We start from the raw sequence: 17,404 nt of genomic DNA, 5'->3' as shown, positions 1-17,404 counted from the left end.
TATATCTCCACCCTGAGGGAATCAACCTTCATGTAAAGTATCGTGTATGAACCCTTGAGTGTATTCCAGTTAGCAACAAATTAGTTGTAGTTTGTAGCTAAATGTCAGTAACACAAACAAAATAAGAATCCTTCATGGCTAGTTAACTATCTTTGCCTATTTGATTTTTAAAAACTATGTGATGAGTATCATGTGCCATAAATGTATGTCCACAACACAAACTTATATGCCAAAATTAAAAGATGGGAAAGATGACGGATTCTGCCAATAATTTTCAGATACTAAATATTTTGCCTTTTGAAAAAGACCAGACTTACTGGTCTGACAGTAACTGGAGAAACCCCAAGAGTATGGCCCCTGGACACCCTTGTTAACTCAGTACTGAAGTCACTTCTGAGTTTCACCCTTCAGCCAAAGATTAGACAAGCCCATAAAACAAAATGAGACCAAATGGGCACACCAGCCCAGGGGCAAGGACGAGAAGGCAGGAGGAGTCAAGAAAGCTGGATGAATGGAAATGGGGAACCAGAGTTGAGAAGGTGAGAATGTTGACATGTCACGGGGTTGGCAACAAATGTCACAAAAAAAATGTGTATTAATTATTTAATGAGAAACTAATTTGCTCTGTAAACTTACATCTAAAGCACAATAAATTAACAAATAAGACGATTTAAGGACATTATACAAAAAAAAAAAAAAATTGTCCTTGGTCAATAAATGGGTAATTAAAAAAACACAGCTTTGCTATGTGAGATGAGATAAGGACTACCACACAACTTGCTCATTGCCTGGAATAAAATCTAATTCTTTTGAATATTTTCAATGGGAAAGTATAGCTTTGAGATATAAATGTATGTCCACAACACAACCATTTATCATTTATCATCTTGCTCTTTAAGCAAAAACAGGACAAAACAAAAATGCATTTATCAAGGGCCTAGGATGGACAAGGAACCCTGGTGGTGCAGTTATTAAGAGCTCAGCTGCTAACCAAAAGGTGAGCAGTTTGAATCCACCAGCCACTCCCTGGAATCCCTATGGGGCAGCTCTACTCTGTCCTGTACAGTCGCTATGAGTTGGAGTGGATTCAACAACAATGGGTATGGTTTGGTTTTGGTAATGGACAAAGTACTGTATAAAGCCTGAAGATAATCAAGGCCCACTAGAGATAACATAATCATAAGAAAACAGACTAGAAAGTCAGACTGCCTGAGTTTGCAACCCAGCACTGATTCTTCCCAGCCATAAAACCTTTGACCAGTTATATAACCTTTCTGTGTCTCAGTCTCCCTATGTGGAATATGAGGGATAAAATGGTACCTGCCTCATGTAGGAGGATGAAATGAGAAAATACACAGAAATATTTAAAACAGTGCTTGGCATAAAAAAAAAAAAAATTCATTGGCGTCGAGTCGATTCCAACTCATAATGACCCTTTAGGACAGAGCAGAACTGCCCCATAGTGTTCCAAGGAATGCCTGGTAGATTTGAACTCCCAACCTTTTGGTTAGCAGCCATAGCTCTAAACCACTATGCCACCAGGGTTTCCTGGCATATAGTAAATACTATACAAGTGTTTGCTGTTGTTATTACTATTGTTGTTGTTGCTTTGAGGAGGAAGCAGTTGTAAATAACTAACAGCACAACTTAGATTTCCATGACATTATGGTAAAATGTCTAGGACAGTACCAATTTCTATTTCATTGTTTCTATGCGTGTGTACACTTACATCCTTGTCAGAAGACATATCTCAATTTGTGGTTGCAAAATACTGTTACCAGGACCATAATTCAATTTAGAATAAAAAATTTAATATTAAGGAAAACAAACACGTGAAGCTTTTAGTGAGAGGAAGTAGTAGTGACACGTGTATCTCCTAGGCTGGTCTCCAGATAACAGAAGAGAAATTCTGTAGTGTGGAAAAATAACAAATTTAAATCCACACCTACCCTTTGCTGAGTATATGGCTAAGTGTCAGGCACCTGGGGAGAAGGCATAAGAAACTCTTGTCCCTCTGCCCTCAAAGGATTTTAATTCCAATGGAATTAGAAAATAAACAAGTTAAAACATATACATATAATTTACAGAGTTTGATGAGTGATGATGATGCAGTGAAGAATAATACTCTGTGTGTGTGTGTGTGTGTGTGTGTGTGTGTGTGTGTGTGCATGTGTGTATGAAGCAAGTGCCATGTTTGGAAGAGTGGACTAAAAAAGGCCCTTTTTATGGAAGTAACATTTGATACAAAACTGAAAAGATGGCAAAAGACAGCTCCCCCAAAGGAAGAGTAATGGTAAGCTTTCTGTGGTGGGGAAAAGCTCGGCTTGACTGAAGAGCAGAAAGGAGGCCAGCTCACCAGGCTAGAGCAAGATGAGCAAGGGCGAGCAGGAATAATGAGACTGGAAGTTACACAGGACCCAGATCATGCTTTGCATGCCATGGCTAAGGATTTGGATTTTATTATGAAGAACAAAGGAAAGCCACTGAAAATAAACAGAGAACCGCCATAACATACTGCACATTTTAAAAAGTTCATTCTGGCTACTGTGAAAAATAAATTTTAGGAGGTATGAATGTGAACCTTCATGTCATATGTTTTTTATACCATCAGTGCAGGAGGAGGAGGCAAAGCCATCTGCATAGAGAGGCTGGCAAGATGAAAGATGTGAAAAGAAAAGAAGAAAGACTTGGGATAGCTTTTCATTTTACTCATCCCTGCCACCTCCACTTTCAGTGTATCTTTTTAATACCAGGCATAGTACCAGGTGCCTTAAGTGTATTAGCTTATTAAATTCTCATATAACACTGTGGGGGTAGATGTAAATACTTATTTGTGAAGTAGTGGTAATTAAAAACTGAAGCACTGAGGATTCGAATAAGCTATCTGAGGCCACACGATCAATATCTGAATATAGATCCCTTCAATTCCATCCCCTACGCTCTTTCTAGGATCCCTGTGGTACAAGGGTTAAGTGTCAGGCTGTTAACAGAAACGTTGGTTGTTGGAACCCACCTACCCAGAGGCTCCACAGAATAAAAACCTGGTTTTCTGCTTCCGTAAAGATTACAGCCTAGAAAACTCTGTGGGGCAGTTCTACAATGTCAGATGAGGTCAATATGAGTAGAAATCGAATGGACGGCGTTGAACAACAACACAAGCTCTTTCTATCCAAACCTCTCAGATAGGAATAAATAACAAAACTGGTTAAGCAAAACTGAGGTCCTATATGTAGTGAACCTCATACTCAGGGTTTTTTTTTTTTTTTTTCCCCCAAAATGTTCAGCTGTTTTGGAAGTAATACATTACTGTAAAATATACAGAATACTTGGTATCCGAAACTTAAGGCATAGATAAAACTTATACATGGAAATTAAAGAAAATCACTTAGCCCCCTTTAATCATTTTCATAGTGAAAAGAAAAATTTCAAAATAACATTTAATAATAAAAATTCTAATTAACTTGATCAGGAATCTTGGAGTCACCTAGAAGATCTATATACTGTTCGTTCATGACGAGCAAGGAGCCATGCAAAAGAAGATGGAGAAGTATTTGCCCTAATTGATGACCCAGCACACTGAAATTTTCCTTAGTCATCACTGAGCTTCTCTACACAAAACCTTTACTTCTGATAAGAAGGAAAAAGATTATGACCATCCTCCCAGTTAAGGAAAGATTCATTGAGCAGCATATATGTCTAAGGTCCCTACCGCATCCTTACTACAAACAAATGAGTTTGGGATGTTCATTGACTAGCAAGGTGGCCCACTGTAGAAATGAATGTTTGATAAAAAAATAATTAAAAGGAAAGAGAATTACAGATAATGGAACAAGAATGGACACCCTGGTGGCATAGTGGTTAAGATCTACATCTGTTAACCAAAACGTCAGCAGTTCAAATCCACGAGGCGTTCCTTGGAAACTCTCTGTGGCAGTTCTACTCTATCCTATAGGGTCACTATGAGTCAGAATCGACTCATGGCAACAGCTTTGTTTGTTTTTTGCAACAAGAATAGAGGAAAGCATTAAAGCTAAAGAACTCAGGTAGAGTTAACAATAGTAAAGGATGACAGATTCTTGCTGTCATTGTAAAATTAGAAAGTAGATAAATGCAAAAATATATACATTATTAGTTCACAAGCTAATGAACTTACACACTAGTACCAAAGTAAGCAGCTGTCCCTTCAGGAAAGTAGAAAATACATTCCCATTCATTTTTCTTACCTCCTTGAAGGGAAAGACAAATATTTCTGGAGATTCCTATTTTTGTAAAGTTTTGTCTTATGAGGAATTCATAAATCATTTTATTTTCTGTTTTACATTCGTGTATGACAGTTCTTTATTTAAATGGCTATGTATTTTATAATTCTCTCTTCTCCCATCTCTTTTTCTGCTATCTTTCCAGTCCTCTCTACTTTTTCTCTTCTCCTTTTATAGAGTACCTAATAGAATTTATAACCAAATACATTCACAACTGATACCCTCTTCTTTTCCTCAAAACCTGTTCTATCTCTAGTTTTGGCCAGCTCAATCAATGGCAACTCCAACCTCCCAATGTACAAATCCTGGGACCAATCCTCGACACATTTCTTTACCTCATATCTAATACATAAAGTATTTCTGGTAGGTTTAATTTCAAGTATATCCTGAATCCAACCAATTCTCCCTCCTTGATCTGATCTACTGTCACCCCTCACCTATATTATTATAATAACTTCCTAACAGGTTTCCCTGCTTCCATCTTTGCCTCCCTATAATACATAATCAAAAGAGCATCTAGAGTCATCTTTTTAAAACATAAAACAAATTATGCCCTCTCTTTGCTTAAAACCTTCCTTTGTTCCCCATTTCATGGAAACTATTAGCCAATGTCTGTATAACATTTGGCAAAGCCCTGTGTAATCTGTTTCACCTTTGCCTTTGCCAAGTCCAGCTTACACTTCTCCTAAATCTTTAGAGTAAGGATACGTACACACACATTTGTACTTGAATGTATATATATGTATATACAGGTGTATATGTGTACATGTTTAAATATGCATGTATAAACATGTGTATACATGTGTATATATGTTAGTGATAGTTTTATAACAATATTATGAAAATAATCTAAATATATTTATATGTATGTGTGTATGTGTATGTATATGCATGTATACATACATAGACAGAGAGAAAGCACAATTAATTATGCAAACTATGATACATACAATGGGTTTGGTTATGGAGCCCTGGTAGTACAATGGTTAAGAGCTCAGCTGCCAACCAAAAGGTGGGCAATTCCAATCCACCAATGTCTCCTTGGAAACCCAGTGGACAGTTCTATTCTGTCCTATAAGGTCACTATGAGTAGGAATCCACTTGACAGCAATGGGGTTTGGGATAACATACATTTAAGGCATTCTGAAGTTTTATAGCATAAAATTACTTAGGCACCCAGTAGCTGCTAAATTAAAGGCCACTTTATATTCCCTTTTGTTCAGTTATTTAAAATTTAGTTATCCCTCTTTAATGACCTTATCATTTATAATTTTTATATTTTCTCATAGAGCGTGTGTGGAATTCACAAACCAGTCAGTCTGCTTTCTCACAGACTGATGCTTGCTTTGTTTAATAAAATAATAAGCTTTAAAAAATCAAGGTAGCTTAGATTTTATATGAAATGACCATGAGTTAGACAGCCAGAGTATTAGTTTTGGCTTTGCCACTTAGTAGTTGTGTGACCTTGAGTAATTAGTTTCTCTAAACATTCGTTTCCTCATCTACTAATCAAGATAACAGTGTTTACCTCAGGATTGCCCAGAAGGTAAAATGAAATAATTCTTATGACATTTAGCAAAATACTGACAGTCACGGCATAATAATTGTTATACCTCTTATTATTTTTAGCTTGGCAGATAAATTTTTCAAATGTGTTAATCTAGTCTGAACATGCAGAAATACCTCTGACTAGATTGTGCCCTAAGTGATTTATCTAAACAGGGACATGTTAAAGACTGCCTTTAGAATGTTTAATATTTTTACTGCATTTTACAGGCATAAAAATATTTATAAACTTCTTGCAAAGTATACGAATAAAACTATTTAGGCATACACAGTTGCTGAATTCAAACTTGCTCGGCTTAAAACTCAAGTTCTCCAGCTTGTGCCTACTTATTTTCGACTAAATTTACTTAATATCATTAGTGAGTTAATACAGGTTTTAAAAATCCGAAGAATTCAGATTAAAGCTTTTTCTCGTTTTACTCAGTACATGAAAAGAATACTAATTTCTAAGACAAAAACATTGGTGACAGTAAATGGACTAAAAAGCAGAGAAGATGATGATAGGGGACAAAGGTGTTGAATGATCTGGATTCCAGACTTGGCTCAGTCACTGAGTTGTGGAGTGACCTTAGGTAAGTCACTTCATTCATTCATTGTTTCATTCATACAGACAAGTATCTACTATGCTCCAGACACTGCACTAGGTGCCAGAAAAGTACAGAGAAAATCAGATTCCTCCCTTCTAGTTGTTCACAGCATGGCTAAGAAGGCAGATGAGTAAACACAACAATTATAACACATTGTGATACCTACAACCAGTTGAGAGTGAATAGTGGGTGGGAGAAGGGTGGTGGAGGAAGTGATACCTTATTTGAAGTTTGTAGAATATAGATCCAGGTAAAGTGAGTGGGAAACCATTTAGCAGATCAAAGTACTCCCCTAAAATACAGATGCATAAGAAAACATAAAACTGGAGAAGTATAGTTATTTAGGTTGGGCTTTGAGATTTAGGTATGAGTTTTAGAAGAACAACACAAAACACTGGGAGGGTATGCACCAGTGATATCATGAAGTCCTAATATAACATAATATACCAGGCTGAGATGTGCACCTTAAATACCTAGGAATTCATTCTCTCAGGACTTTATTATAAATGCAGTAGAAAAATACTCCAGGATTTTAGGGAAGGAGTTCATGGAGTTCATGATAAAATTGGGGTTTTGAAAGAAGGATCTGACATTAATGTTGACAATAGATTATAAGAAAGGCCAAATAAAGCCTGCTGAAATAACCTAGACAGGAAATTATATGGCCTGAATTAAGGCAGTGGCTGTTGGGAAGGAGAAGTAGGGAAGTAGTTCAGAAATATTTAATGGAGATGGGGAGATGTTTAGAAGGTCGCATGTATATCTAGGTATTGGTGAGTAATTAGCTTGATTGGGGAGGGGGGAATCAAGGATGAGTCTCATGTTTCAGGCTTGAGCAACAAGATGAAAAAAGTATTATTAACTTGAAGAGGAAATAAGAGGACTAGATTTGGGATATGTGTGCATGTCAGGGTGTTAGTTAGAGCTGGGCATAATATGGGCATTGTCACTAGGTAGCTCCAGATCCTGGACTAGTTTCTTAATCTCAATCTGGTTACTCACTTATAAAATGGAGATAACACTACCTACTGTAAAATTATTGTGCAAATTAAATACTGATAGTTAACCCTTCCATAGCACTTACCATGTTCAAGGCACTTGTCTAAGTATTTCACATATTAACTGGCTTATTTTGCACTACTCTATGAGGTCAGTACTTTTATTATCTCTATTTTACAGACAAGGAAACAGAGACACAGAAGTTTATTAATTTGCCCAAGGTCACAGAGCTGGGAAATGATGGTGTGAAGATCCAAACCTATAGAGTGACTATAGAGTGTGTGCATTACTGTTAATTTATAATGCATCTCATTAAATACTAGGCACTTAGCATAATTATTATCAGGGTACTATGCAGGCATCAGGCATCTAGTAGGTGATAAACAAATGTTATAATTTCACTCATTCGTTTATTTAAAATAGAGGACACATTATGTGCCTACATTTTACTGAACACTAAGATTCAAAGTATAGTAAGACACTCACCCACCTTGGGGTTGTTTGCAATAAAAATTTACGCAATGAGTCAGAGGACAGTGACAAGGTTGTTAGGTGAGAAAGAGCTTAGATACTTCCAATGCAAGATACACGTGGAACATCCACACAATGAACTTAACACGTAGACACACAGATAAATGGGTCTGAATAGCAAGGGAGGTATAGATTTGGCCCTCTTTAACATATAGATTATCGGTGAAGCCATGACAATGGATAAGATCATTCAGGAATTGGGGGGTCGGGGGGAGTCTAGAAAAACTGCAAAAACCGAAACCTGGGGTATGGCAATCTAATAGCTAGGCAGGGATATCAAGCTTCACTTGGCTTCTATGAATCTCAGAGTCCTCCTGTGTAAAACATAGCAGGTCTTGGTTGAAGTGTGTGCTAGGAACCATTCCCACTTCTAATGTTTGCCGTTTTTGCGGTGGGCAAAAATAAACATCGGGAAAGCAGCTGAAAGTACACGTCCAGCTCAGCTAAGCCCCAGAAAAAAAGAAAAAAAGCCAAGCTCCATAACTGTCACTTTGCCATGGTAAATAACTGTTAAGTACTTTTCTTTTTCACAAAAGACCATTCAGGTTGTTTCCATTTCTTTTATTTATTCTACAGAATTTCAGCTTCAGAAATGCTCTAGCTGTTACTATGTACAGAAGCTCTGTATGGGAGATCTCAGAAAGAAAACAATGCGGCATCTTGAATACTCAAGAGGAATATTAATGGGGTAGAGAAAATAATGGGAATCCTTATATTAAGCTTCCAGCTTGTCTTTTAATATGATGATTTGCTTTTTCCCTTACCTAAACTTGCCTTCCCAACTTCCTCTGGTAAAACAGAGAGTTTTGTTGAACTTGGTAACTGAACTGCAGTAAAGTGATACAATATAAAAACGTTTGGAAGAATGAAGGGTAAGAAATTTTCGGAGGTTTCAGTGAAGTCACAAAGGAACTCTGACCAAGGCATGGAGAAAGAAAAAAGGATGATGAGTGCAGCACTACCCCAGCCTCCCACCACATCGAACCCCAAGAGAGGAGTATGGTGATACATGTGACTAAGCAGATAAAAGACAGCTACTATGTGTGTGTCGTAGCTTCCCCTAAAGTGAGAAAGCACAACTCACACCTGGATACAAGGTTAGCAAATCTCAAAGATGACCATTGAAAGCAGAGTAGAACTGACTGAGCTGAGAGTTGCTTTTTTTTTTTCCCTAGCTTTATCCAAAACTCACTACGTGCAGTGAAGCCACCTGCTGAGAGACTCAACACAGAAGCAAGAATATCTAAGTTTTTTATGCCAGTTTGGGTAAAGGACCAAGATACCAGTGGTGGTGGGTAAAATGAGTGGGCTTTATTGCCTGATGTGTCTGAGAAATTCAAGTGCTATTTCCATGGGTCTACATACTTAGTGTCATGTGAATTACCAACTATTTTCTCTCTATTAAATATCTGAATTAAATTTAGGGCAAGAAGATTTGTCGTATGTGGCAAAAATCCCTGACCTGCTGGGAAGAGTGGCAGCAGTGCTGGCAGTGGTAACATTTCAAAAACCTACCTGTCAATTTACCTTCCAAAATTCATAGATCAATGTGTTGCATACGGTAATGATTTATGCAAATTTGGATATTTTAAATAAAAAGTGCAAAGCATAAGAGACAGAAAAAAACAGATTTTTTAAATGGTTTAAATGCTTAAAATCTCTTAAACTTTTAGTCACATCCTTGGTAAAAGGAGGGCATTTTAGATCAGCAATGATTTAGACATAATATTTTCAAATAAATGAATAAAATGTATCTACTGAGTACTTAGAAACCCTGGTGGCGTAGTGGTTAAGTGCTACAGCTGTTAACCAAGAGGTCGGCAGTTCGAATCCACCAGGCGCTCCTTGGAAACTCTATGGTGCAGTTCTACTCTGTCCTACAGGGATGCTATGAGTCAGAATCTACTCCACAGCAGTGGGATTGGATTTTGGTACTGAGTGCTTAAGATGTACCAGGCATTATGGCACAGCTGACACCAAGATGGGAAGTTTTAAATGACCCCTGCCTTCATGGAGTTTATTACAGCTTCCCTTATTACAGCTTCCAACCTACTGCGAAGTAATTGCCTGTCCACGTGACTGCTTAGACGGAAATTTTGTCTAAGCAGCTCTTAACATGACAGGGCTCATGGAAACTAGAAATGGCCCCCACCCCACCAAGGGACCAGGCAAAAATTTTGACTAGTGGTTGTTTTACATTTAGACAAACTAGTTCAGCAAGAAATAAATTTAGGAAGTTATCAGACCTAAGGCTTACAGTGAGCACTGTTAGGCGTTTTTTGTTTGTTTGTTTTCATTTTTGAGGGGTTTCCACATGTTGCGTGTCAGTTGCTCAGCATTTTAAGAGGAAATCATGCATTTGAAAAGGAAAGAAAAGAAGCTAAGAATAGGCAAAGGAAGTAATTTTGTCCAGTACCTTCCTTCTACTCCTGTAACTACAACTGTCACCTTGTTTGGCAAATTTTTTTTTTCAGGAGACTGACAGTTGGTTCCTTAAGGTGTCTGTGTCATTGTTGTTGTCCGTGTATAGTGCTGGGGAAAATGCCCACAAAATACAGCCTACGTTTTTATCATTTATTAAATAAATGACTTTTTTTTTACTTCCGTAAAAAGGTTTCATACCATATAAACAAAATCGAGAACAAAATATACCAGATCATGTCCAGCAAGGACACAACTAAAGAGCTGTACAAAGATCCTGGATTCTTATAAACGTCCAGCACAGCAGTGCTTCTGATAGCGTTCACTAGAGCCTACGACTGTGTCTGACACACAGTAGGTGCTCAATAACTATTTTTCAAATAAATGTGTCAGTAAGTAAATGAATCTGAAAGATAACAACACCATCATGCATTTAACCAAAATAGGTTTTGGTATTTCAGAATTGGTCTTAAGAACACTTGTTGAAAAGATGCAGCTTGCTTACTAAATATGTGTTTGCTCTAAAAAAGTATTCCATGCAATGGAATCACTCTCATGGACAAATTTTATTCCTTCATTTCTGAAACACCCCAGAATGAGACATAAGAAGGACACGTTATAGTAGCATCTGCTGCATTTCATATAGAGTAATAATGAAGTTCCAAGATAGAACAAAAATGAGCCACCAAATGAATTTCACTTAGGCAAAAGTCATCTTAATTTTTACAACTATGACAAGACTACTCATAATCTTTCCGATCTCTTGAAAGTAAAAAGTAGAGAAATGGCAGATTTACATTGGGAAGCTTAATGAGAAGCAATAACAATTAAGAGATGAAACCAATAATAACAATTTTTAAAAACCTCTCCTTATTTCACTTTTAAACTTCGTGAGCACTGAAGGGTGAACAATGTTTTTCCACTGGAGCACACTCTGAGTCCTTTGTGAACGTAGCCAGGCTGTCTCCTGCATTCCCTCCGAAATAGTTGCCAATTTTCTGTCATTTTTCTTCTCCAGATGATAGTGTTTGCGTGATAAAGGTCTCTGGATGTATTTCAAAACTTGTTAAACTATTTAGCAGTGTACCACCCATCACCCACCTAAAAGTGTTACTTATTCTTCACTTGACTTAATTTGGCAGAAGACATAAAACAGAATTCACCCTACCGTCCTTCACAAACAAATGCTAGAAAGCTCATTGTGGAATCAATGACATGCGGATTTTCTTTTGTAAAGGAAAAAAAAAAAATTTCCAGCAGTTTCACCAGTTTCTGTACTTTGACATATCACACACAAAACAGTGAAAGCAATTATTTACCAAACTATATCCTTTTTGTATTCCTTGTGGACTTATACTAGTTTTAGACTCTATTGTTTCTGATGGACAGGTCCTCGTTTGTGATTGAGGGAATCACTTTGGATTGGGCTTTACTTAGGATTCCCATCATCTGATGTAGAAATATAGCCACTACGACCAGCTCATTGCTCCTCCTTGTCTATAGCATCCCTGCTCCTCATCCCAGGTCACTCCTTTAAGGTTTCAGTAAAGTGGTGACACAATTTTCAATTTTCTTCCAATAAGCACCATGTGATCTTTAAAAAAACTCATTGACAGTTAATACAAACATTTCTGCTTTCCATCATTTTCTGGTCTTTCTTTTTAATTTAAAATTTTGGGGATTTTTCCCAATAATTTAACTGTGAAGCTGAACTTACAAATACTAAGAATATCGGATTAAATTCCTCAAGTAGTAATTTTAATCAGGTACCAGAAATTTATGCCAAATATCAAATTGGCCATAGTCAAATCAGCCATATTATGTATTTCTTTCTCTAAGAAAAACATTTTCTTCCATTTAATTGCCCACTCTGCAGTCTTAAACAGTGTTTATCACTGATTTATCAGCACTTTAAAGATTTTTCTTTTTCCTTTTTTTTGGCCTCGCAATGATTCTTCTGAATTCAAGAGCTTATCTTTTTTTCCCAGGTGAAAATTATTTTATTATCCCCAGGTGTTTGCTTTCTTAAACTCTCAGAACAATTAATTACAAAGTTGACATTGTCCTTTACAGAAGGATCTGATTCCACATAGTGCTTGTGTTGTACATCATTTGAAAATATTTCTCCTTTCCCCTTGTTAGGATTACAGGAGTCTCATATATTGCTCCACAAATCCCACTTTTATTATTTAGTCAGGTATACCTATAGCAGAGTTCACAAAGTAATACAAAGCTATTAAATGTTTATAAAAGTAACTCAGTCATTCCAAGAGACAGGAATAAGTTGCCTATTTCTCTTCATCTGATCCCGATCTGACCTGAGTTCCGAGTTTTCTCACAGGCAGTGTACAAGAAATTAACACTTTTATATGCATCAGCCCAGAATCCTTTCCCCAGAATACAACATGGCTCAAATCAAGTATTTTCCAAAGAATACACAGAAGTGTCCTTCTTTTAAAGGTAAAGATGCCTATCCAATTCATTCCTAGGCTTGGGAGGACATCAGTGAGAGTCGAAGGGAACTGCCTGTTTGTATCAGCATTTAATTTTCTCTCTAAATAAGTATGCTATTACACTGACATTCTGTATAAGTCACAACTCTATCATTCTTTGCAGTTTTCTTGGTCTTACATAGCTATACTATGAAGCACCATGCAGCAAAAATTCTGCTGTATAACAAAATCCTCCTTCCTCAAAATAATAGCTATCTGATATCCACAGCCAATATGATTTCTATGATCACTAATGATTAATAAGTCTTATGTACGGAAATATTTTTGTTTTCTTCTTTGTTTCTAGGAGTCAAGCTAATAAGACAGGACTGGCTCTTTTAGATTAGTCCTTAAATATATTTGTCAGTCTTGACAACAAGCCAAAACATGTTTTCTGAGTCCCATGAATGAAGGTCATTCAACTTTTTAGTCTTCTTTAAAAAAAAAAAAAAGGCTTTTCCAGCTTGGAAGAGAAAATCTACTTGGCCAAATTTAAGAGTATCTTTTTCAAAAAAGTAACATTCAAAAGAGCCTATATAATAAGATAAACAGAAATTTAAATGAAGAAATTCATCTAGGTTAAGAGCTGCAAGAATGACTTACAGAATCTGAAGGAATAAAGATTTTAACTAAAATTATACTTTCAGAAATTAAATTAAGAGAGGTTGACATTTCCTGATATTTTCTAAATACAAGATATGAAAGTGTGCAAATGGAAATTTCATAGGATGAATTCAGAAACTTCTGAAAATGTAAAACTGAAATGTTAAAAGTCTATTTTCTTCATCGATCTGGTTGAAAGCTTACAAACCTGTTAGACTAAATTATTATGCCTGGTAGTATTTATCTTCTTAGAAAGTTCAAAAATAATGATAATTATTAATTATTAGATGATCATATATCAGCTACAAAGACGTTTATAGCCACACCCCTAAACAAAAAAAGAATTCTGCTCACCAGCTTCTAGAGGAGCCTGCTTGGCCAGAAGTAAGATCTCAACACTGGCTTCAGAGAGACTGTTACAGGAGGAGACACAGAAGTAAACACATGATTTCCACAGCACAGCAGCTGAGAACTCAGAAATGAGGCACAGGGTCTCGACTGCCTATCTTCAAGTTTAGCCTGACATCTGAAAGTCATTGACATCCTAAGCGTTCCAGCACTTCAGACACATGCCTAACTCAAGATAAATATAGATCTCTGACACCTGAGCCAGGAGAAAATGAAAGTTAACTTGAAAAATCTCACTCGTTTTGTGCCTCAGTTGGGGAAAATAAAAACTCTTAATCCATTTCCTTCTAAAACCTGTAATGCTCCTTAACAAATAGCTTCTGTGCTTACGAAACTTGGGAATTATATAGTCAGATACTGACGGCGTACCTATGTAATTTGATCTTCAGTGTGCTTCTCTCTATGATTAACATTTGCTATGATAGTATTAGAGACAGAATCAAGCTTCCCTTTCATGATTAAGTAAAAGTACTGCAAATATTGAATAGTGAACTTTAATTAAAGTCAACAAACAGGTTTTTTGTTTCAGTAATTTTGCAGGTGAGTCTTTGAAATATGAATATCTGGTAAAATTTCTTAGTATTTTTTTCTGTATGTTTTCAGCAGTGATTTGGGTATATTTTTTGTCTACCTCAATGAACGGGGCAGAAAGTGCCATGCATAGCCAGGGTGCTGGGGTTTAAAGTTAGTGTTTCCACTTTTGGTATAGTTATACAATATAGTTGATTTAGATTAACTATTGCCTAGTACTACTGGTAAACATATGAATAAGGCTCTACCATCAGTATGAGTAGACCTTGTAATTGAAGTTATTCCTGGGAAGATAAAAGGGCAAGATTTCTAACAATGAATCGCTCTGTAGGATTCATTTATTAAGACTTTCTGTCTTGATGGTGTAGTGGTTGAGCTACAGTTGCTAACCTGAAGGTCGGCAGTTCACATCCACCAGGTGCTCCTTGGAAACCCTATGGGGCAATTCTACTCTGTCCCATAGGGTTGCTATGAGTCGGAATTGACTCGACAGCAATGGGTTAATTCTATCTTAAAGAGAACAGAGAAACTAGAAAAGAGATACTGCTTTCCTGAGCTTTTAGGAGATAAAATGTTTTTAGTTAAAAGTATCTCTTACAATATGGTATTAAAGAAAAATCATGGGCTTTGGAGTTACCACTTCTGATGTGAAAGAGACCTGTAAACAGCAGTTATCACCATCCCAGAAAAAAAGATTGGCTGTTTTGTCAAATATCCAAAGCTCGTATTTTCTTAATATTTTAATAATCCCACCCCATTGCCACTGAGCTGATTCTGACTTGTGGTGACCCTATAGGACAGAGTAGAACTGCCCCATAGGGTTTCCTAGGCTGAGCTGGAACTACTAACCTTTTGGTTAGCAGCCAAGTGCTTTAACCACTGCACCACAAGGGCTTCTTATTTTAATAATAGAGCCTATATATGCAGCACTGTCCCTGTGCCTGACACTATGCTAGATATCATAATCCCATTTCATTTTCCTAATCCCAAAATAGCCTTTCAAATCAATTTAAACAATCTTTTTAGGTCCCACTTTATGGAAAACTGAAGCTCAAAAGGGTAAGTATGGACAATGGACAGGTGGCTAACGAGTGGCTCATTTGAGAGTCAGACCCACACAATTTTGACTTGAAGCCATGTTTTTTTGCCCCCATTCCACAATATACTTACAGGAGAAAAAGGAGTTTCCATCCACCCTTTATCTGTATCAGATTAGTCATCCTATGAGCAATTCCAAGGCTTTTGTTTTTTTAAAACAAAGTTAGGGAACGTACAGACATCATCCCTAGGGAGTATTGCTATGATACCAGAAAATCCCCAGAAGCATTATGTCACTAACACAAGAAGAAGATAGAAGAGCTATCAGCCACAACTCTAGCCAGAAGTGTTTTTCATCTCTTGTATTGACACTTTTCAACTTCTCCTTGCCAGTTTGTACAAGCAGTTTGACCTGCCAATACCTGGAAGTCTAGTAGTGATGTCCACCTTTTCTCAGCCATAACACCGTGTCTGGCATATGCAGGCCTGCAAAGTGACCTAGGGGAAGGATGTTCAGGTGACAAGGCATCAGGTGGTCAGGTCAGGTGGACATTACCAGGGAGGTCATTGCATGAAAAAGAGCACCACATAGTCCTAAATATCAAAGAATGTGGCCTTTTCCATTATGGGGGGGATTAAAAAAAAAGTGCTCCAGGTATATAAAAAGTGTTTCTATCACTTGTTAGGAACTTGTTAAACCAAATGTTTTATCAAAGCAATGTAAATAAGACAAATTTTAAACATTCAGTAAGCACAAATACAAATACATCCTATGAACCACAATGAACAATATAGAATGCCTCAGACATTTTAAAGTGCCATCACATCATACTATGAATTTTGTCTTACAAATATGAATAAGAAGTCTCGAATTTCCTTTCAGTGAATATATGCATTATCATTAAATTGTTTACTCGCTGCTGAGAATCAGCTTGTGTGACGTGTGTTGAGGGAGAGGGGCAAGAGGAGGTTAGTGATAGATTCAACTAAAAGGCTACAGCTCAAGGGCTAACTAACTAGGACAGGACAACTGACCCCCTTCATCCAGGGAATCACAGGAAATTTCCTTTACCAACTCTCTTCAGATTTAAACATTTCGTCACAGAATACAATTTGATATGCCTAAGTCTTTTTTTTAAAATTGGTTAACTCTCAAACGTTTATAAACTTAAAGTTTTAAACTAGGCAAAACCAAAACCTTGCTGACCTTTGCTGCACATGAGTGGCATAACTTTAGCCATTAATGTTGAACCAACAACCCTGCTGCTAATAGCAGCTGTTGCCAGCTGTTGATAGAATGTTCCTCGGAAGACTTTATTGTGGAATTTCCCATTTTATGGAAAATCTTTTTCTAAACAAGGAATTAAATTCATCTGTACATATGTAAAACATCAATACAGTAGCAGTATTTTTCTCTCCTCCCTAAAACCAAAACAACACGAAACAAAACAATTGAGTTCCAACTGATGGAGACTCTATGTGTTCCAGGTAGAACTGCACTCCATAAGGTTTTTAAGGCTGTGACCTTCCAGAAGCAGATCGCCATGCCTTTCTTTGGAGTTGCTTCTGGGTAGGTTCAAAAAAGGCAAACTTTCAGTTAGTAGTCAAGTGCTTTACAGGTTGCTCCATCCAGGAACTCCTCTCTTCTCCCTGACATCTCATACATCCAGTTTCTCTGATGCCTTCTGGCTGCTATCCCTCTTCCAGATATCATTCTTCTCCCTTTAACCAGTACCAGCAAGTGTGCTTCATCAACTATATAAACAGGTTTAGGATTTTTAAATTAATAATAAAATGTTTTAGAAATTCTTTCAAAGAAATCCAAATTTTGAATTAAAAACTTGCTCTTTATTTGTATATTTCTGTCCACTTTGTAAGAGTTAACAGCAAGTTGTTCTTGAACCCGTGACTCTGTCACATAGCAGGGAAAGAACATTTTGTGGCCTTCCAGAAAAAAATTGGCATAGAC

At 36.9% G+C, this 17,404-nt stretch overlaps 1 protein-coding gene across 2 annotated transcripts in view; it reads right to left on the bottom strand.

Annotated features, from left to right (window-relative positions):
* CD36 (CD36 molecule) overlaps nucleotides 1–14,139 on the bottom strand; it is a 113,359-nt gene extending 99,220 nt beyond the window's left edge. For both annotated transcript variants that reach the window (XM_049893590.1, XM_049893593.1), the window contains exon 1: nucleotides 13,813–14,139. The gene's annotated coding sequence lies outside the window, so the exon portion shown is untranslated. The remainder of the gene's footprint in view (nucleotides 1–13,812) is intronic.
* Between the last annotated feature and the right edge of the window lie 3,265 nt (nucleotides 14,140–17,404).

The sequence above is a fragment of the Elephas maximus genome, chromosome 8 (assembly GCF_024166365.1).
Source record: "Elephas maximus indicus isolate mEleMax1 chromosome 8, mEleMax1 primary haplotype, whole genome shotgun sequence".
Classification (NCBI taxonomy): domain Eukaryota; kingdom Metazoa; phylum Chordata; class Mammalia; order Proboscidea; family Elephantidae; genus Elephas; species Elephas maximus.
The sequence above is the reverse complement of the archived record's forward strand: the minus strand, read 5'-3'. Positions and strand labels throughout refer to the sequence as shown.